The sequence below is a fragment of the Pelodiscus sinensis genome, chromosome 6, assembly GCF_049634645.1.
Source record: "Pelodiscus sinensis isolate JC-2024 chromosome 6, ASM4963464v1, whole genome shotgun sequence".
In the NCBI taxonomy this organism is placed as follows: domain Eukaryota; kingdom Metazoa; phylum Chordata; order Testudines; family Trionychidae; genus Pelodiscus; species Pelodiscus sinensis.
The window spans coordinates 25,467,000-25,489,955 of NC_134716.1; the positions used below are offsets into that span (position 1 = coordinate 25,467,000).

The 22,956-nt window shown below is 39.2% G+C and overlaps 1 protein-coding gene and 1 long non-coding RNA gene across 5 annotated transcripts in view; one reads left to right on the plus strand and one right to left on the minus strand.

Annotated features, from left to right (window-relative positions):
* Positions 1–22,956, plus strand: part of PTPRD (protein tyrosine phosphatase receptor type D) — a 1,779,541-nt gene that overhangs the window by 261,786 nt on the left and 1,494,799 nt on the right. The gene's annotated exons all lie outside the window — the stretch shown is intronic.
* LOC112544907 (uncharacterized) lies at positions 839–7,888 on the minus strand. Its single transcript, XR_003088273.2, has 4 exons — positions 7,688–7,888; positions 7,244–7,391; positions 6,908–7,043; positions 839–1,065 (listed from the first exon to the last, which is right to left on the minus strand). It is a non-coding gene; the product is annotated as an uncharacterized LOC112544907 (long non-coding RNA).

Consider the following 22,956-nt stretch of genomic DNA (forward strand, 5'->3'; position numbering starts at 1 on the left):
AACATATAGTGTTACATTTCTTCTGAATTAACCTGCAGAAATTATACTGATATCAACATGTGTGTGGATGTTTAATAAAAGTTATCAATGAGTTAATTAAGATTTGTTAATTGAAATAAAATTGTCCATGATAGTTCAAACAACAGTAATTCTAAAGTTTGAAATTTTAAAATGTAATCAAGTACTTAAGTACTGAAATGTCTATACAATTTAATTTGCCTTCTCAAATAATAATAATAGGCAACTTTTTCCTGTTCAAACAATACCACGTATGTTTTAATGTGTCTAAGCAACTTCAGATTTCTTTTATTATTCACCAGTAATTTATAAAGTGAAATTTTGCTTTACTTTCTTTCTTAAACTAAACATGTAAACTCTTTGGTTACAAAAATTTAAGGGGGATCAATCAGTCAGTGGCAGTTAGTTGCTGAGAAGCTTTTGAAAACTCCACTAGGGTGCTTATCCGTGTAAGGACTAAATACCTTTAAAACCTAGTCCTAAGTCACTTTGAAAATGGGCTATAGGCTTCTGTATCACTTAGGCATATTTGCAAAAGGTAACCTTGAGTTTATAATTCATAACTCATTAATTCAAGCTCCTGTCTCTTGTTTGAGAAGCTGTTTTTTGTGACATCACAAATCATTTATCATTTGAAAAACTTGTGATTTAGTGTTCTAGTCCATGCATGCTTTCTTCTAAAGCAGAGTTGTACTAAACATAATAAATGTACCAATTTTATTTTTCTTAACTATTTATTGACTAAAGATTATTTCTTGACAGCTAAGGTTAAACATGTTAGAGAAATATGTATTATGTATTGCAGTTATTTACAGGTTTTTATAACACAGATACATACAGTCTAAGAAGTATTTAATTATGATATAACCAAATAATCATATAGAAATTTCATCTTCATTACACATCAAGAGAAAGCAGCATGTAGATTAATTCTTCATCTCATGATGGCAATTCATAATGGTATGATACGTAGATACTTCACTTTGAGGTAGTTGATTTATAATGATGATATAGCTTCATCTTGTAATGATATTGCTGTGATGAACTCTTAGAGACATAAAAGAGAATATTGGAAAGATATTTATCTGTGATAATTTTAGCAGTTGCTATTAGGAAGAAACTACATTGGTTATCTTGAAAGTTTCAGTTCTCAATTTCTCATTTTATCCAGGGTTTTTATTTCTTTAGTTATGATGAATAGTTTTGAAAAGATTTTGTGAATTCTATAAGTTGTGATTCAAGTGTTGTCTTCTCACAGTGCTATGGAATAGAATCCATCAAATGTAATTTCATACTCATAATTGTGCACTTCTGCTGTGGATTTAGTTCTCAGAGCCTAGTGCTCATAAATCTGTCCATGCATATAATCTGGAATTTTCTGATTATGTGGTGATTTTGTTTACAATTTCAGCAGTTTTACTGACAGATGACTACCTGATTTGAGTGTTTTTCATTGTTTCATTAGCACAGGTTCTGTAACCCTTCTGTCCAGTAATAGAATCTTTTTGTGATAGCATTTTCACTTTCTCTTGCTGCTATAGTCTTTTCATATAGTATGTCTCCTGTGCAAAGTACATTTTGAAGTTTTCTGGTCATTCAGAAAACTCATCCACATTTTAATGCTTTTATAAACTTTTTAATTAGTCTTTTGAACAGTGTTATAATAATTTTGAATAATCTCTTCTCCAACATTTTTAATTTGTTTAATACCAGTATCATGAAACAGGTGTATAAATTTTAACCTCTGTATTACTGCTTGTTTACTATCCTTAATTGACTGATGCATTGATTTATTTTCCTTTACATACTTCTAATCAAGCAGTTGACAAGTCTTTGTGGTAATTTTGTTGGTTTTCCCTTAATGATTTTCATTGACCGATCAACATATACATTAAATGTTTCACCAGTTCCTGGTTAGACATAGAAATCACTGATGCACCGATTCATTAAATGTTAATTATATTCACTAAACAACATTCCTTATTTAAAATAAAAACACATGTAGAGCTCAGCAACAGAATGTCTTCTGAAGCTGATCTTTGTCAAATCAAGGTGTCTGTAAAGGTCATAACATGTTTCTACTGAGATATACAATATGAGATACAATGTGACAACTACAGCAGTCATTCCATGCCTTAACACAAGTAAATTAGTTCATAGTAGACAGACACATAAAGGAGAAGTTAAAAAATCATTCCTGTGTTTTGACCAGTTGTCTTTCAAGGACCCTTATGGATAGCTACCCTGACTAAATTTTGGAAGCTTTATGTAGTTTTGGTCTTACCAGTTATCCACATTTTATGGCTTTCAGCATCACATCTATCTTTTGTTTTTCTTATCTTCAGTACCTGAGTTTTGTGCACTATGAGAGATTCAGATCCATTATCTCACAGTTTTGGAGAGTTGTGATGGTTTTGCCTCAAATTTCTGATGAGCAAACTAAGGTGATTTTGGAAGTGATTTGGCAAACCCCTGGCAGTTGGCTGTTAGTTTTCATAAAAATAATATGCCTGATTCAGAGACAGGTGGTGGCTAGCACTTAAATGTCACTGTTATAGGAATATTAGAAATATCATAGACAGCTTTCTACAATCAAATTTCCAGGAGGGACTTGTTGAAAGATCCAGTTTTGACTTCTCTGTATTCAAAGTGCTTACATTTTTATATTTCACGTCATACTTGTCTTAAAAGAGCCACAATAGTGATGTATTGGTGAATGTCCATTTAAATTCTAAACATTAATTTAAAATTAAGATTTTTCCATGAAGTTGAAGTGTAAAATTATGCTTGAAAATGCAGCAAGTTTATCTTTAAAATTTTGACATGTTTGATAATGCTAATGTTAAAAACAGGGTTTTTTACCTTTTATTTCCTTGGGGTATTTTATGTTTCAGCATATTGTTTTGTCACAAAACATGAGCACTGCTACAAAACAATGGAGTACAATGAGGTGAAATACCTAGAGCAGTAAACTAGCAATGAAGAATAGTTACTATATAAAATAAGTCATGTAATAACAAACTAAGAGACAAATGGACAGGGAGAATTAATAATTAAATACAACTTTTATGAAAAATTCAGATTTACATCCTGAACACTGGAATTTAATACAGAATGATGCTGTTGTAAAGCTAAGGAATATTGTGGATTAACAAGATATACAGGAGATATGATCATCATTGTTTAACAAACTGCTTTGAAGTGCTGCTGGTTAAGCAATACTAAAATAGGAGTTACTAAGTGTGAATGCAATAATTTTAAATTATTTAAAATATAGAAAACCTGGTGTTTTGTTCAAAGTTAATGTAAAATAAGCCTATTTTTGAATATTTATACTTTCCAAAGTCAGCCACAATATGTGTGTTTGAAAGTATGTTTTCCACTTTGATTGTGCAAGCTTTATTTACTGTCATCACAGATATCCAGTTCAGATGAACTCATAGACTTTAAGGCTAGAAGGGAGTATTATGATCATGGAGTCTGCTCTCCCATACATCATGGGCCATAAAGCCTTATGTACCCACTCCAATAACAGACCACAGACTCTGGCTGAGTTATTAAAATCCTCAGATAATAATGATTTAAAGCCTTCAAGGTACAAATAATCCAACATTTACTTGGGTTAAACAAATAAGTGACCCATGCCTCATGCTGTAGAGGAAGTTGGGGAAAAAAAACATTCTGTGCCAATCTGACCTGGAGGAAAATTCCTTTCTGAGCCCAGATATGGAGATCAGTTAGATGCTGAGCACACTGGCAAGATGTACCATCCAGACACCTAGGAAATACTACAGAATTCTTTGGAATAACTTAGAGCCCTGCCTATCGAGCATGGGCATCTCTGTTAGATGGAGCGACAAGGAGTCCTGTGGCACTTTATAGACTAACTGAAGTGTTGGAGAATAAGCCCTCGTGGGCAAAGACCCACTTCGTAGGATGCATGTAGTGGAAATTTCCAGGGGCAGGTATAAATATGCAGGCCAGAATCAGGCTGGAGATGACAAGGTGGATCCAATCAGGGAGGATGAGGCCCACTTCTAGTAGCTGATCTGGAGGTGTGAATTCCAAGAGAGGAGAAGCTGCTTTTGTAGTTAGCTAGCCATTCACAGTCTTTGTTTAATCCTGAGTTGATTGTGTCAAACTTGAAGATGAACTGTAGCTCAGCAGTTTCTCTTTGAAGTCTGGTCCTGAAATTTTTTTGCTGCAAGATGGCTACCTTTAGATCTGCAATTGTGTGTCCAGGGAGATTCAAGTGTTCCCCTACAGGTTTTTCTGTGTTGCCATTCCTAATATCTGATTTGTGTCCATTGATTCTTTTATGTAGGGACTGTCCAATTTGGCCCATGTATATAGCAGTGGGGCATTGTTGGCACATGATGGCATATATTACGTTAGTAGATGTGCAGGAGAATGAACCAGCGACAGTATGGCTGATCTGGTTAGGTCCTGTAATGATGTTGCCGGTGTATATATGTGGGCAGAGTTGGCACTGAGGTTTGTTGCATGGATTGGTTCCTGAGTTAGAGTTATTATGGTGCGGTGTGTAGTTGCTGGTGAGAATATGCTTCAGGTTGGCGGGTTGTCTGTGGGCAAGGACTGGCCTGCCTCCCAAGGCCTGTGAAAGCGAGGAATCATTGTCCAGGATGGGTTGTAGATCACTAATGATGCGTTGGAGAGGTTTTAGCTGGGGACTGTAGGTGATGGCCAGTGGCATCCATGCCAGTGCAGACTTTCTCTTGCGCAAGAAAGCTCTGATGGACATTTTAGCCATAGGGCTTGCTTGTGCAAGAAATTAACGTTGCCTGTCTACACTGGCCTCTTGCACAAGAATACTTGCACAAGCGGGCTAATCCCTGAGTGGGAGCATCAGAGTATTTGCGCAAGAAGCACTGATTTTGTACATCAGAACATCAGTGTTCTTGCGCAAATACTCGCGGCCAGTGTAGACAGGTGGCAAGATTTTGTGCAAAAGCGATTGCTTTTGCGCAAAATCTTGCCAGTGTAGAAACAGCCTATAAGTATAACAAGACAAAGTTGCATGCACTGATTCATGCACAAGTTACGCAGAAAAAAAAATCCTGATGGCTGCATTTTCTTCCCTTGCAGCTGAGTAATCTGACTTCTGCTCCTAACTGAAATTTATACAGGACTGATGGCTTGTTCCTGTAGTATTGAGTGATTTGTCAGCAAAGTTCAAAGTACTGGATGGAAGAGAGTGGATTGATTCTCTCTCCATCCCCCATTCTTTCTCACTCCTCACTTAATTTACAGAACAGTGTGGATAGTGAGACTTAATCCTAAAACAGCTGGACCCTGAATGTGGCAGGAGTTCTGATTTCACAGGGAGTGTAGCAAAGGAGGAGAGATGATTAATAGAATAAAGGGAATACTGTGTTTTAATATTCTAATTTGAAAAAGAAAAGACATCCTGAAAAAAGCAATACATATGAGTCTGGGATATTTATCCCTTTCTCCTCTCTGCTAAATCTTTTAGTTAATTTACAATCAGTTAGAAACCGATGTTGTTTCAAGTTGGGATTTTATTTCTGCATCTTTGTCTGAGGTAACTGAGGTTGTTCCCACTTGAAACAATATGTGCAATACATTTGAGGGCTGCTCTGGAAGGTATCGAACTATCTGAGATCTGTGAAAGATATTTGGTGCTAGTCATTCATTCATGGAAGCATGAGACACTTCAGATCCTGACAGTTGGATGAGATCAAAAAATATTAGGGATGAGACTGAGAATGTAGAGAAGTGAAAAGCAACTCATGAAAGAATTGCCCCCTTCCCAATTCTACTGATGGGCCTGTTCAGGATCTTGATGGCAAAACTAGCATTTACAATTCATAGATGCATATGTACTTCCACCAATAAATCAGCAGCTAACATTCAGTTCGGAATTCAAGTCCCATATGAAAACTGCTTTTCTTTCTCCTGCAAGGACATTTTTACACAGGTTGTAAGTGCTGCACTATGACTTTTTGTGTGGTGCCCTCATTAAAAAACCCTTTATACCTGTCCTCTTCTTCAAAACACCTCAGTTTCTTCAGTCAAGTGAAATGTTTGCTCACAACTGCCTACCAAATCTAATATGAAAAGGAATAAGTTTTAATGTCTTCTGTATATATAAAAATGAACTAATATGCAGATCTTGAATTACATTTAACCAGTGAAGAATCTAAACTAGTTATTTTAATAGGATATTAGTTTAATTTGTCTATCATGGCGCCACATCTAAATTTAGATATTAGATAATCTTTAAAAAGTTAGTTTATTAAATAAGTGAAATGTGACGCCATTTTGAGTATAAGGGATTCAGGAATGTATACTTTACACATAAAGAAAATGCTGGAGTGGTTATTTGTATGTGTTTAAATTACAGCTCAGTTAATTTTTCCCCTGTGTTAGTTAAATCAAAGCTATTAGACAGGGTATGGCCTCACTCATGCCAAATTTAGTCTTTTAAATTGGATCTCTTATTTACATTAAAAATTGGAGTGCAAAAAAAGCTTTTTTAAATAACAGACTTTAAATGTTTTTCCTTTAGGTTTCTTTTCTTAAGGATTAGGGCTCATAGGGTGTTTCATCCTATAGCAATTTTAACCAATACATAACCAGTGGAGATTTATAAACCCAATAATTCTACAGTTTGCTGTATATAAAGCAAAGGTATATATAGCAAGGTATTTAATTTTCCTTACTATACAAGTTAGGACTGTTATTTATATATATGCCCTGATGATCTTCCAGAGATGTATGTGCTTGCTTAACTTGACTACTCTGCCTAGTCCTACTGAAATCTGTTACTCGTGGGAGTTACATGCATGCACTAGTATTTGCAATATTGGGGTCAAAATGCCTAAAGTATGCTATATGCTTTACTTACCCATACAAAAAATGGTTCCTGTGCCATGTAGCTTTCAGTAACCACGAACAGAATATCCTTTGTAGTGTCTGATAATGCCTGCTGGGTTCCCATGTGTACCCCAGGTATATTACAATTACTCTTCACTGTGGTGTCTCTGTAGAAGAGATGGCACTGATTACTCTCCATAGTGTGAATTTTCCTCCTGAAAACACATCAGGCACTGCTAATACAAAAAACAAATGCAATTTTCACATTCCTCTGGTAGCCTGTATAAATCTAGCCAACAATTTTGCAAAGTTGAAGTATTAAATCTCTAATGATGATATATTTAGTAGTTATTGTGCTTGAACTCACCCTGAAACTTGGAATGAACCTTCAAAGATATCATAGAGTAGAAAGTGCTCTTCTTAAATGGCTTCCCTTCTCTTCCACTTTTTACTTTTCAGAGACAGATTTTGGTATTTTATGCGATTTGTTTATTGAAGCCTGAAAGATAGTATTTCTAAAGAACAGGAAATGTTTTCAAGATAATTAATGAATTTAGCAATATTTTATTAGTGTCATCTAGTGTATTCAAATACAAAACGAGAAAGGATAAAAGAATATTTTTTTGCTTCTGATCTTCAGAATTTCACCAAGTTTATACAGCAAATATGTTCCCCTCCCGTACTAAATGCTTATCCTTATATCACTGACAACTCAGCAAATATTTCTTTCATAGCAAAACACTTTTTTATCAGAATCTTTCAAAATAGTATTATAGAGAGTAGTTATTAGAAAAGGTTCTGGAAAGCTTACATTTTGTTTGAAATTTCAGCGATAACTTTATTGTGCTCCTGTGAGAGCAGTGAGAGATAAATAGCTTTGTCAAACACATCTGCTGGTATGCCTTAATAATCTCAGACATGCAATCATTCAAACTTTGTGCGGAAGGAAAACAATGCAAAACAAAAAACAGGCTTGGTGATCCTTTGGGTAAAGATTTTAAAGGAACGTCTGGCAAGGACAGCTGTGAAAATTCTACCTTCCTTCTCACAACAACATTCTAGAATATTTCTGGGAGATTATGACAATTTGTGTCACACTTACATTGCCTTTCAATTAAGTTTTGACTCATTAAATTGCCTAATATTTCATTCAGCGAAGGCTGTTCCCCTTCCATCCATAGATGAAGACTGAAGTTCGTTCCCTTAACCTCCAGATTTCCCCCAATATTATAGTAGTAGATAATAATAATCCATACCTTAGCTCATTGAGTCCTCTCTAAACCTTAGGCTCACTAATTCCTGTTTGTCCCTAGAGAACATGGCTCCTGATAGAGCTACATTTCCAGATGCTCGATTCAGATATACTACCTGCTAAAGGCAGATTCCATGGCATGTAAATGATCCTTAAGGCTGTATTATATTCCACTAATTATGACCACAGCTTTTTGTGTGGCAAGAATAGTTCAGCTCAGTGATTTGCCTGGAAAGCCCAAAGTGGGGAAAGAGGAAAGCATGTTTAGCTGCATAACTCTCCAAACTCTGCTTTACAAAGATATAGGCAAAATATTGACTATTTACCAAGACACTATGTATTCCTATGAGTCTCTGATAATTGGAATGATCCCTTAGTTGGAACTTTTATTTCCACTGGAGAGTGCCAGTTAGAAGAATTTGTCTGTGCATATGAAATGGAATTGAAGCTCATTTGGTTAAATGCCCAGATCCAATAAAATTATATAAAGCTATCTTAATGAGTAATTTAAAATGTCTGGAAAAAACTGGCATTGTAACTGAGCTAAATGCAAAATAGGTAATGCTACCGACATGGTGGCATATTAGTTATGTACTTATATTAAAAGTCATTTTTTTCTTATTTACTTAGTATAACATTTTAAGTTGCCGCTAGTTGAAAGGAATATTTCTGGAACAGATTATCTTGTGTTAGCCCTCTTATGGAAAGTTAATTGTAACTATAATTGGTGTACATATTTATATAGAACCAACTGCTTGATGATGATGATTTTTCACAGCAATTTCCCAAACTTTCAGTATTTAAAGAGAGAGAACAAAAAAGATATTATTGAGTGCTTGATAGCAGTGTCTATCAGAATATTGACTAAATAATTCCAGAGGATGTAAGAAATAATATTTTTAAATACTCTGATGGTTTGGGCACACCTCTTTATATGGTGGTAGAGAATTGTTATCTTTGTTCAGATGATGAAGATAGAATGACAATTATAATTGGACCTAATCGTACTACAAATATAAAAATATTGTTGTGAAGATTTATGTATTTGCAAAACTCATTATTTATTTCTTCACTTAGGAATGGTACCCTTAACTGCATATCTCATTATATCATTTGCTGCACTGGAGTTTTTGAAGAAAGATTTAGAATGTATCTCTAAAGTGTTTTTCTTCAATTGTTACTTTTAGGTCCTTTCTATCTTTCATTGTTTCATTAGGTTATAGTGTTCAATAGTAAGGACTGACTATACTGAATATAGAGCTCATGTGGATGAGAGATGGAAATCCAAAAAGTTATTCTTAATGTTGTTTTTTCATTTCCAGTTTCCACTTTCTCTGGATCTTAAGCATTATTCAGAATGCACACTTTCATTTTGGTCTCTTTCTGCAAGCGCAAGCATGTGTGTCTTCCATGCTTAAAACAGGGCTGTCTATCATGCTGGCATATTGTTTGCAACACTAGTTCATAAATAATATTTTAGTTATTCGGAGTCTGGAAAACTGAGACTGATACAAGCTCACTGAAACAGCTATAAAACTTCTTAATACTCTTTCACATGAAAGTATGATTGTAAAAGGCAGGTAAAACTTGCCAAAGTTTTAGCAAAGATGACTTCTTAGTTCTCACTATCATTTTGTTTTGACACCTTTTCTGTTGCATGCGGCGTCTGTTGAATAATATGAAAATGGACTGGATGGGGGGAAAAAAAAGCTGTCTGCCGTTTTCGCAGCTGGTGCAATGTGCCATTGTGCCTTGTCATCACCTGCCTACACTTAATTAATAAGCATCTGTTTCATTCTTGTATTTACACAAGATACAAATAAAATAGCTGTGTTTGACTTTTTCATGTCTGTGACAAGATATTTTCCCCCTCATTTCAAAGATTAATACAGAGAACATGAAAGATTAAAATAAATTGAAACGTAAACTCCAGTAGAGTTTCAGGAAGTAAAAAAAAAGATGATTTGAACGAATAGAAAGTTCAAGGTTACTAGCAAAAACTTTTAGAAAATATTTGACAACAGATTACTGTCAGATTTTTAAAAAAGTAGCTACTTTATTTCCTGAGAAATATTTGTCATAAATTATAAGATAATGTTAAAGCTGATTAATTGTTCTTTAGAAGCAAGAAATATGATACATCTTCTGAGTTTTGGTTATTGAAAAGTGTGAAACCTAACAGCAGCATTGATCTATATTAAAATTATAGTGTTGCATTTATTATGTTTGTATTCAGGCTGATAAATACGGTGTATGAGTGGATACATTAAAAGGATATTAATAATATAATGCTTACCATAGAAATGGGTTGGTACCCAAATTCTTCATTCTGGAATACTGGTGATTGTAAAGAGATATGTGAGAACCCCACCTGTTTTTATCATCATGTGTCTTCCTCATTGCATGTGTTGAAATAGCATTATTGTATTACTAAAGTTTGTTCTGTATGGATTCCTTTTAGATTGCACTCCTTTCCCCTCCCCTCCGCCCACCCCACCCCCCCCACACACACAATGTATTCCAGCACTAATTCAGCCTTGATAACTTTCAGTCATTAGTTTCAATATAAATCAATGTTGCTAACACATATGCTCAGTAACAAAAACATAGCAATTTATTTCTTCTGTTCTGTTGTTTGGAAGTGAGATAAATTCATCTTGTATTAAAATATTTCCATTAATAGAGTAGACTAGTGACTTACCATTAATTAATCCCAGACTAGCTAAAGTTGGAGAATGCATTTTTTGACATTTTCAAAAATGACTATATTTATACCTGATGTTGTTAGCAAACTTGACCTTTATAAATTCACCACATTTTTTCTTCCTGAACCAGTTATATAACATTTCATATTTATGACATGAATTTTGGAGCAGTGTTGAGGAAAAATCTTCCTCGTTGTACTGTAAACATAGAAAAGTCAAACATGTAATATGAAACTACTATAAATAAGGCTCTAATTGAACCCTGGCATGATTGTCAAAAAACTGCAACTGAGTTGAAGACAAGGCATGGAAAATCTCAGAAAAGTAAAAATGGACCTAATTTGTGGTAACTTGGAAAAGACATGACTGCAGAATCATAGGGCTGAGAGCGGGGCTTCTCAGCATAAAAATTGCCAGAGAAGCCTAATGTAACCCTTCTGCCAGGTAGTACTGGCAGCAGCTAGGGCCAGTTTCAATATCTAGGGGGTTCCTTTTCATCCATCTTACACAGAACTGGCTCGAGCTCCCACCCGGTAGCCTGGGAAATTCACAAACCACTGGGTGCCTCTAAGAGGCAATGCTTCCCCACTCACAAATACAGAGACTGAGTGTAGAAAAGAAACTTTTAATGAAAGAGGGAGAGAAGTAACGTGGCATTAGCTTAGAAAAATACCTCAAACTGAGTTAATAACCAAACCACGAGTATATGTCCCAGCTCAAATGGATTGAGCAATGTCCTTTGCTTCTCAGGCTCACAAGGCCAGCAATGTAAGCGACCCATTCACATGCCCAAACTCTCTCCATATGCCACTCATAGTTGCTGCCCTTGGTCAGGGCAGATCAGAGCTCAGAGGTGATTTTCAGAGCTCACCTCCCACCTCCCACCTCGGGGAGGTGAGGCTAAGAGACATCTCACCCACTTTGTTGGCCACTTTCTGCTGCTCTTGCCATCCACTCCCATCAGCTGCCCGCTGGCCGCCTGCTCCTGTCGCTGCTCATAACAGCCGCCCAACAACTGCTCCTGGAGCCGCCCTGCTGTCTGCCTGCTCCTGGTCAGCTGCCCTGCTGGCCACCTGCTGCTGCTCCTATCATCCGCCCGCTGGCTGCTCCTGCCGGCCACCCTGCTGGCTGCTTGCCCCTGCCAGCTGCTGCTTCCACAATGGGTCTGGCACTGGGCCAACCCTAGTGATTGCAGCTCTTTGCCAGTTTCTCAGAGATTTCAGCTCTAGCCCTCTGCCTAGACTGGCCGAAATAGTTACAATACACAAAATTCCATTCTAACAATTGACCATTCATCAGGCCTATAGCACTGACTGAACTGGATTCACATAACCACACCCTGGATTCCTTTCCCATTCCAGCATGACCTGTATCTTTGATATAGGTGAGAGGATTATTCTAAGAGGGGTGGTTGAGATTCTGTGGCCTGCACTGTGCAGGGGGTCAGACTAGATGATCATAATGGTCCCTTCTGACCTTAAAGTCTATGAGTCTATGAGTATTTACATATCAACAGTTGAATATCTTGCAGGGCTAAACTAGTGGATGAGCATAACCACACCTAGGACTCCTCTCCCCTTTCAGCTGGCTCCCTTGGAAGCAGTGGTTCACACTAATATTGTGGGATCCATAATTTCTGTAATATCGCAAAATACTAGGGCCTTAAATATAAACAAATTTGTCAATAAAACAAGTGTCATGTTTTAACAGGAAAGAAAATCCCTAGAGAACAGATGATTTTCCATGTTAATCTTTAGAAAAGTTTGACTAATTAATTTTCAGAAACACAACAAATGACAGTCTTCATCATAATTTTAGTCACAGAAAAAATGTTTCTAAAAATGCCACAAAATTGATCTGCAGCCCAACCACTCCTCCTTAAATGCATTAGCAGGCATCTAGCAAGCGAGTAGACTAGAAACTTGGGAGAATGAAAATTCAATGTAACATGAAGTCTGTCTCTTTTTAAAATTGCTGGAAGATATTTCAGAGCATGGCATCTTGATTCAGCAGTTGTCAAGTTCACCCAATATATGACAGGTGTAATGAAATGCCCTGATTTTAAGAAAGTTATAATGAGTGGGTTGAGACGTGGATAAATCATGGGATAAGTGATGGTATAGGGAATCTTTTCATTGCCTTATTAAAATTTGTCCCAAGTCAATCAGTAATTGAAAATCATTACTATCTGAATGATACTTCATAGCTACAGTGAAATGTGTTGTGAATTACAGCATTAGTGGACAATGTTATATCACCAAAACCACCCCTACAGATGTCACCTTTCTTTGCAGTCTGCAATGAAGGCAAGAACTGAATGGACACAGAGGCTGATCTATCTTCTATTAATAAATGTTATTCCTCTAGGTCAGCTTTGAGGAACAGTGATCAGATGATGTTGGAAAACTGATGTTTTTATGTCCCTACTGTACTTTTGCTGTGTAGAGGACTTCAAAATGACACTTATTTCAGCAACCTTAAAAATATTACATTGATTTATTTGGTTTTATTTGAGAAACAACAAGAATATATTAGTTCTGGCCAATGGAGAAAGGATCATTCTTGTTTTTATTATTAAGACTCCCTTACCTTTTCCATTGTGAATTGGGTGGCAATTACGACCAAGACTTCATCCTGTAGGGAGCCCTAAAAGCTAAACTATGTTTTGATTTGTTCATGTTTTATTGATAAGGGGATTTGCTTATATCTGGTCATGACATTGCAATAACATCTTTAAGAGAAAAGAGGCCCTAAACTGCCTGCCTCTCCCCCCCCCCACACACACAAAAAAAAGAAAGAAAAAAAGAAAAAGGCCTTCCATCGTGGTTCATATAGGCAATGATACAAGAGGAAAATTTGCTTGTGACAATTGAGACAATTCCAGGCAAAAGAAAATGTATTGCCCCGTTGTGGATTAGTTCCTACCCTGCCAATGGGAAATGGGAGAGGCACCTGCAAGCAGGGGGGCAAGATTGCACACAGAGCTCCTCCCTTTTTCCTAAGGTGAAGAACAGAACATGCTGGCTCAGCTGCTTCCCTGCAGGACATGAAGCAGCTAGTAGTGTGCCAACCGGCCCTGCTGAGGTGCCACAAACTGGACATTCAGTTGCCTAGCCTGCAGTCATTGTATGTGTTACTGTGTGTTAGGTGGGTACACAGGAATACACATGTGTAGCTGCATGTAGGTGTGGAAGTGAGTTTCTATAGGTTTAATTATATAAGTATCTGGACTGATACTTTTCTGTGGTTTTGCTCTATTGATTTTTATTTGATCTTCAGGAGCGGCTCTTCAATAGAACCATTGCAGCTGTGATAATTTGTGGTCCCAATTCCAATCATAACACTACAATCATTTCAGTGAACCAAAATATGGATCTGGTTATGAAAAATGGGAAGAGAGAAGGGAAAGAACCATGAAACCTTTGTGAAATTTCATATTTTTCAATTACTCTTTTTGACTATTTTCCTGCTATCTCTAGTGTCCAGAATCAAAACCTGAACTTACTATAATACATCTGTTCAAGCAATAAATATGCCTGTTTAGGCCTTGCAGTGAAAATGAGCACATGAACAAGAGTGGGAGACAGCAAGGTTAGATCTACAATGCAATGGTAAGTAGGGGAAAAGAAACACAATTTTCAGTACGTGTACTGCAAATTGTGTATCTTTTTCTACTTTACTGTCGAAAGAGGCTTTGCAAAAGTACACGCCAAATTTTAGAAAAAATGTGCTCTTTTGGCTCATCCCTTTTTCCTCATCAAGCAAGGTTTACAGGGACGGCAAAAGAGCCTGTCCGCTTTTCAAATTTTTTTCCAAAAAAGTGGATGTGTTCCTTGGACGCAGCATTGCTTTTCTGGGATACCTTTGGTATCCCAGGAAAGCAGTGCAGTCTAGATTTAGCCAAAGTGATGAAAACTGGGGGAGTGGAGTAAAGGGAGGCATGATCTCAGGAGGGGCAGGGCCTTGATAATGGAAGGGGTCAGGGTACTCAGTTTTCTGGCATTAGAAAGTGAGGCTGACCTAGATGCAAGACATGCATTTGTGAATTACCAAAGTCCATAATGAACACAGGCTAATTTTAACTAAGCAAGAATCATGGTAAGTGGAGATGATCACAAAATATTGAACAAATTCCATGAAGAAAAAAGGCAGTTTTGGAGATTAAATTTGGTTTGGATTTGGTTTAACTGTGCTGTTAGGGTATAACTGTTCGTTGGCAGGCTATGGAGACTTCATGAACTATGAACCAGACTGTAAATCAGCAAATCAAATAACTGCAAATCAAACAACATTGGAACAACAAGCAGATTTGTCAGAAAGTTAGAATAACGGGAGTTCTCTTTATATTATCTTACAGTACATAAGTTGGTTGCTGTGCCTCATGCCCAGAAAAAAGGTTAATGTGTTGCTAGCAAGTAGATTTCATACATGGTGAAAATAGCTTATAATTCCATAGTGATTATAATCTTAGTTCCATAGTGATTATAATCTTAGTAGTGAAGTTGGTGAAATCCATAAGGCTCTCTGTCCTCTTAACCCTGAAGCATTTATTATTTTTGTTACTGACACAGCTAGGAGTCCTAGTCATGTGACAGGAGCCCACTGAGCTCATCAGTGTACACAAACCACTCCACATTGGGATGAATTGATATTCTTATGGAATGTAGTAGAGTACCTGCATGATTTCAATCAAGCATATAATTTCTCATTGACCAAAAAGTTGGCATAATTTCTCATTGACTTTGATAGGCTGTCATTTCAAAGGCACTTTACCTCTGTGTCGTATGGGTACATAAAACATTATAGTGACTCAGCAACAAGTGATACCTCAGTTACCATCAACTTCTAGTTCTAGTATCTTATATAGTATAAATACAAGTTTTCTACCAAAAGAGTTTTGAGCAAGGACTCTAACAAATGTTCAAGTTCTTTAGAGTACTCTAACCTCTGTGTGCCATTCCAGCAGTCCAATACAACCCTACAGCTGGCAGATCTGGAAATCTAAGATTTCCCCCTGCCCCAGGGAAGTTATTTTGGAGATAGACACAGATTAGATGAAAAAAAAACAGGAAAGGAGGTGTAGCACACCATATAAGGAAAAGAAATGGTATACAGTGATGGAAGGCAGGAAAAGGATAAGACATGACACACTAAAATACAATATAGGAATAGCTGTACAATTATCTAGGGATCTGAATAACAAGATGATTTGTCAGAAAGCTAGATGAACAAGAGGGTTCTCTGAATATTATCTTATGGCACATAAGGCAGTTGCTGTGCTTCATGCCCAGCAAATAGGTCAACATTTTACTAGCAAATAGTTTTCAGACAATTCAGACCTGGGATCAGATCCTAGTTAACTTTTGCTAAATGTGATGGACTTTAACCACTTTAGAGGCTTACACCATATATAGGAAACTAACTGTATTAATGGTTTAAAAATATTTGATTGAGGTTGAACATTAAAATGTATGTTTATATAGTATTTGGTGAGAGAAAGCTAGTGATACCTAATTCCTGAGTTATGAGTTATGCAAAACAGCCAATTAATCAGGTCCACAAATACAGATTGAACATCTCTAGTCCAGCAACATCCATTGTCTGGCATGTTTTCAGTTAGCTAGTTGTCCATTTGTCATAGGTGTGGCCAAATTTCTGAAGTCCCAAAAAGTTTGTTTATAGCCACCAGTCCTGGCTCTCAGTATTCTGTGCTGTTATTTAGGCCTAATTTGTCCCAAAATGTTTTCCAAGAGCCCAGTAAGCAGTGGAAGTTTTGGTAATGCTACTAGACAATATTGATCTTCCATGGTTTGGGAAATTCTCTGGTTGGCACTGGTTAGATCCTGAGAGCGCGCTTAAGTATGTGTTTACAATTCATGAAAATATGCCCATTAACTCCTTCTAGTCAAAGGACTAAATCTACAACCCAAGGTGAAAAACAGCAATGTGCTAATATTCTTTTAGTCCCTGCAATACCTGGAATTTAATAGAACACAATGGTTATGTAACAGATTTAATAGTAATATGTGAATCTTTTTATGTAACTTAAGAGTTTCATTTTAATTCTACCATCTCTCCCTTCAAGTTTTCAGAGTGCATTCTCTTTTTTCCTCCTACAATAGATAATTGTACACTCTGTCTACATTGAATTTCAGTGTCTGTTACCTTTTATTCTTTTCCTGCCTTCCATCGCCTTATACTGTTTCTTTCCCTACATGGCATGTCCCACCTCCTTTCCTTTTTATTTTCTGTGTCTTTCCTCAGATGTCCACTGCAGAGTGCAGTGGAATGGTGCAGAGAGATTGAAGTATTGTAAGGAACTTGAGTCTCTTTTAGAGTCCTTACATAACATTTTTCTGGTAGAAAACTTGAATTTATAATTTTTCTACCTCTACTTACATTGCTACTAGGCTTCAGTATACATTAAAACTATATCATTTTAAGATTAAAGATGTAAGTCTCTGAAAAGGAAAATATGATTGATCCTATTGAAGGCAGAATAAACATTTTGTGTTTGATATTTTTAAGTGTAATTCAATAACATTGACATGTATGGAAACATGGGGCACAGGGTCATCTTTTTTTCTATGTGCATATTATATTCAGAAAGCTTCCTTTTTATTTTCTAAAGATGTTTTTATATTCATGTAGAAGTTTGGTTATGTTACTTAAATGTCTTCTTCATTAAATGTATTGGTAGTTAGCATGATTACTTCCACTGACTGCTCTTTTAAAGTTTGTGGCATCCTGTGTTTGTCTTTTCTTTAAATACATTTAATAAACCATAGTTGGTCATGGATGTCCAGCCGATGAACTATTGATAGCTTGATTGAAATACTGTGATTATATTTTGACTTAATCTATTGATCCACTAGCTCCTAAATGCTCCTTCCCTTTGTGCCATCTTCACAGGTCACCTTGCTTTAAAGATTGTCTAGTACAGATTAAATGCTAAGGAGGGAAGGTTAAGTCTGACAAACTTAGAAAATTGAGTCATAGGAGGCAGTGGTCTTTATTTCATAGTGGTGTAGCCTTGATTATCTGGTAATGCTGAAAGGACAGGAGACATCTGACATGTGTTAAACCAGACTGCTACCTTATTATTAGCTGTCTGGGATTACCCAGCAGATAACTCTGTATTTATTCCGTAATTACTGCAGGGACTTCTACCAGCTACATCTCTTTTTCCATCCAGGTGCCTTTATCAAATCCATTGCTGGGACCTTACTACCCTCCTCCCCCACCTTGTAGGATGGTTAAGATGTGCTGAGGGTGGGAGAGTTGGATTCCTGCCATGGAATCTTAGGAGTCCCCAACCACGTCCCATTTGTTCCTTCATTGAACACCTATGTTAAGTCCTTTTCATGAAATTTATCTGGTCATTGTATACCTTGTCCTATAGAGCACCAGCAGTGGACATCTGCCCTACACTTAATGCGTTGTGACATATGGCCTACTACCTGTCATGCCATGCATGAACACCTACTGTACTTCCTGAAAACCTACTATAGGATTGGCAAAAAAAATCCCAATGCACTCAAGCCAATATGGTAGTAGGGGGAAAAATCCTTCCCAGTCCCCCTAAAACATGAACAGCTAACTAATGCCCACACAGCATGTACTGACCAACTCTGGTATTCCAACCCTTAGTAGGGGAGCAAGGATGGGTCCTGCTTTGACCTTGGACCATGTGAAAAGGAGGACGTGAGGCACTGAGCTGCCCCTTTTCAAAACCTGTATTCCCAAGGGATCAGTCCAGTGACCACGCTGTACTATGGCAGCAGTTTTGATCTTACTTTCCCAACCCCTCCCCTGGCCATAAAGCACAGTTCCCTTCACTCAGTCTGCCCAGTCAAACACCTCTCTGCTGAAAGATATGGAGCACATTAATGGATGTGCTCAAAGATCTCAGGTGACCTGGTCAGTCCAGCCTATCTCCACTCAAAGACAAAGTGTCTTTTTTTGCTATATGGAGTTTTCAATATATTTTATGGAGAGGGTTGCCCCGATCAAGGCTAGATTGGTCATCTCTGTAGTAGGGAGATATGTTAATCCCATGTTGGGAGGGAACAATAGTGAAAACCTATCTGTTTAAGTTTAGGTTAGTTTGATTCAATGGAGTATTTAGTTGCCACGGGACTATAGGTCACAATTCATAACATCTTTTAAAATATTGTTGAGGGGCAGCAGAGGGGCCTATCACAATCTTCTTTTCAAAAGATAAGAAACTAACCTCTCTTAATCAGCTGACTGTTAGAACTCTTGTTCAAGAAATCATCTCTTTCGTGTACAAACAACAAAGAGTCTGGTGGTACCTTAAAAACTAACAGATGTATTAGAGCATACGTTTTCATGAGATACAACTCACTTCTTCAGTTGCTAGGAAAGGAAAGGATACAGAAATGGAAGGATGACATCAGTGCTAATTAAATCAGAGAGGTTATGATAAGGTGATGGTATCTGAAGGGACATTACCTATTATAAGGAGGGAGCCATTCCATGTTTCACTTTAAACCTCTTTTTGAGTGTCACATTTTCATTTGAATTCTAACTCTGCAGTTTCTGGTTCCAGTCAGTTTCCAAAGTTATTTTTCCTGAGAATGGCAACTTGCAAGTTAGTAAGGATATGTCTACACAGCAAAGTTATTTTGGAATAATGACCGCTATTCTGTAATAACTTTGCAAGTGTCTACACAGCCAGACTGTTGTTTTGAAATATTTTCAAAATAGCAGATGGCTTATTTCGAGTTCTGTAAACCTCATTCTATGAGGAATAGCGCCTATTTTGAAATAGGTATTTTGGAATAGATGCTGTGTAGATAGGAAATAGGGGCTAATTCAAAATAGGGGGCCTCCAGCCTTCCCAGGGTGCCCTGCTGACTGCTCTGGCCACACACAGGAAAACTCTACTTGCCCCACCCCGCCCCGGAGCCCTTAAAGCTGCAGACTCTGCAGGTAGGGTTTGTGGCTTGCAGCAGGCCTAACAGCCCTGAGCTACTTTGCAGCTGCTGCTGACTGCATTTCGGCCCAAGATGAGCCAGACAGATGGTGCCAGCCAGCCCTCCTCTGTGCCCCGGAAGCATTCATCCAGCACCCAGGAACCTGCCATGGGCCACAAACAATGTGCGCCTTCCTGGTCTGGTGAGGAGGTCCTGGACCTTATTGAGGTTTGGGGGAACGAGACAAACCATCAGGATCTCCACACCCAGACACAGGAATGTGTCTGCCTACGGACACATGGCAGCCTGGGGAACAAAGGCTATCTCCGCACTCAAGAACAGGTGTGGATGAAGATCAAGGAGCTCTTCCAGGCTTATGCCAGCTCCCAATCCGGGGCAGAGCCTCACATCTGCCAGTATTATAAGTAGCTGGACCGCATCCTGGGGGGTGGGGCAGTTCCATCTGCTTCAGTAGTTATAGAATCTAGGGGTGGAGACGCCCATTGTCATCCTCACCAAGGGCCCAGATGATGGCGATGAGGAGGAGGAAGAGGCCCAGCCTGACCACTGATCTGACTCAGGAGCCCTGAGGCCTCTCTGTGGACATCTTCCAGGCATCGTCCAAGGCCGGGGTAGGAACACCATGTGAGTGCCTTCACTTCCCTATCATGCAGCGGAGGGGGGAAGGTAGGCACTGCCCTTGCTGGCCACAGATCACACAGCAAACTGTGCATGTGTGAGCATGTGCCATGCCACTCCCGCGCATGTGGCCCCAGCAGGCTGCGACACAAGATCCTTGGACTTTTGGCCACAGGGTGTCTGGAGGGACCTGCAAGACTCCTGAGCTTGGGGTTGGACAACCTCCATCCACAAGCCACCTCAAAAAGGAGGCAGGAGACATCTCAAGAAGGAGGCAGGGATGTCCCCCACCCACAAACACACTCGGCACTCCCACACTTGAGCATGACCATTGTCTCGGGGCAGCCCCCACTCCCAGGAACATCAGGGGCCACTGGCCATAGCGCACATGGTCTTGCTCCAAGTACATCGGCTGTGGCGGTGCCAAGAACTGTCGATCTCAGTTTGCAGAGGGGGGCTGGGCTTCAGGCACTGTGTCCCCTGGGATGACTGACCATCTTTCTTTGATGTCCACAGCCAGATCAGCTGCGAGTGGAAGGTCCACACCACCCGGGACATCCTCTCGCATCTGAGGCTTCTGCAGGCGTGCACGTCCAATGGATGAGTATCAGCAACAGCACCTGGCAGCATTGCGATCCCTGCACAGTACCATTGATTGCTGAGTGGAGGAGGACCTGAAGCACTGGCAGGAGCTGTGCAATAACGGGCACACCTCGTGCAGAACAGGCTGCCTCCTCCCACTCCAGCCTCTATTCGCTCTCCAGCTATTGTTCCTCCTCCAACTCCATCTTCTTCTCCCTCTCCCCTTCCTGCTTTTCCCTCCACGCCCTCCCCACTCCCCTGTGGATGCCGAGGCCCCTGCATCCGCAGTGGTGGGATCCACAGAGGCCGGTGCCACTCCCAGCCTGAGCCCTGAGCCTCTCCTCCTCCTTCCAGCTAACTCCTCCCAAATTCTCCACACCTCTTTCTTCCACCCTCTCTCCTCCCCTCCCTCAGGTTCTTTCCCCTCTCTATCCCCTGTTTCTTTTAACCCACAGTTCTGTAAAATAATAGAGTTAAGTTTTTACAAAAAAAAAGTGTGTTTTTATCAGGAATGGGGGGGAAGGGAGGAGTAAGTGGAGGCATGGCAGTGAGGGGTGAAGCAGAAGCCCCCACTGGCGTGGAGCAGGGAACAGTCTCGTTGCTCCCCTGAGGAGAAGCTCTCCCTGAGGGCCTCCCAGATGCACACAGCCCCCTGATGGGCCTGCCAGATGGCAGCTGTATGCAGCTCGTAGGCCCTGTCTAAGTGGTCCGCCTCTGTCCCTACCCTGGTAGGAAGGCCTCTCCTTTCCTCTCACACCCATTGTGCAGGACACAGCACGCATCCTCCACATGTGGAATGTTGTGCTCTTGAGGTACAGGCAGATGAGGAGGCATCTAAAACATGGCTGAAAGCACCCTCGACCACCATGCAGGACCACCATGCTTGTTGTGAAGGGTTGAGATAGCTGGTGTATGGTGTCATGAGCCACGACCGCAGGGGTGTGAAACTGGTGGTGAGTATTTGTCTCAGGGTGGGGATCTGCCTGTAAACAAAGATTGGCCTGCCTCCCAAGGTCTGTGAGAATGACGGATCATCATCGATGATAGGTTGTAGATCCTCAATGATGTATACGAGAGGGTTTAGATGGGAGCTGTCGGTAATGGTTAGTTTTGTTCCATTGGCTATTTTAATTGGGTCTCTCCTGTAGAAGATGACTTCTGGATACTTGCCTGACTCTATCAATATGTTTCTTCACTTCCCCTGTGTGGCTATTGTAGTTTTAAGAATGCTTGATAGAGATCCTGTAGGTGTTTCTGTCTCTTTGGGGGATTAGAGCAAATAAAGTTGTATCTTAGGGCTTGGTTGTTTACAATGGATCATATGATGTGTTCTGGATGAAAGCTGGAGGTGTGTAGGTTAATATAGTGCTCAGTAGGTTTCTGGACCAGAGTGGTATTTATATAACCATCCCTTATCTACACTGTTGTGTCCAGGAAGTGGATTTCTTATGCAGATTGGTCCAGGCTGAGATTTATGGTGGGGGGTGGAAATTGTTGAAACCTTAGTGGAATTCGTCAAGGACTTCTGTCCTGCGAGTCCAGATGGTGTAGACGGAGCTTGGTCCTGCCTTGAGAGCGGGGGGCTGGACTCGATGACCTCTCGAGGTCCCTTCCAGTCCTATGATTCTATGATTAAGATGTTTTATGCTGATACCATTGCCAGTCAGCACCTGGCCCCTATTCATTTTGAGGCAATGATTCCTGGAATTTTAAGGAGGGGCAACCTTGGCACTATTTGGAACACTCAGTTTCCAATGTCAGTATGTCAAGCATAGAAGACAGTCACTTAACCAATTGTTAGGGTTCTGCCCTTTTATTAGCTGTGTATTAACAATTATTACTGCATCTAGAGAGACAATCGTTACTGATTCCAGGTCCTGTATGTTGCACATTGCATTCCAAATGCCCAATCCAGTTTTAGATGCATGCACCTGAATGGGTGAAAGAACACCAATCAATTGTA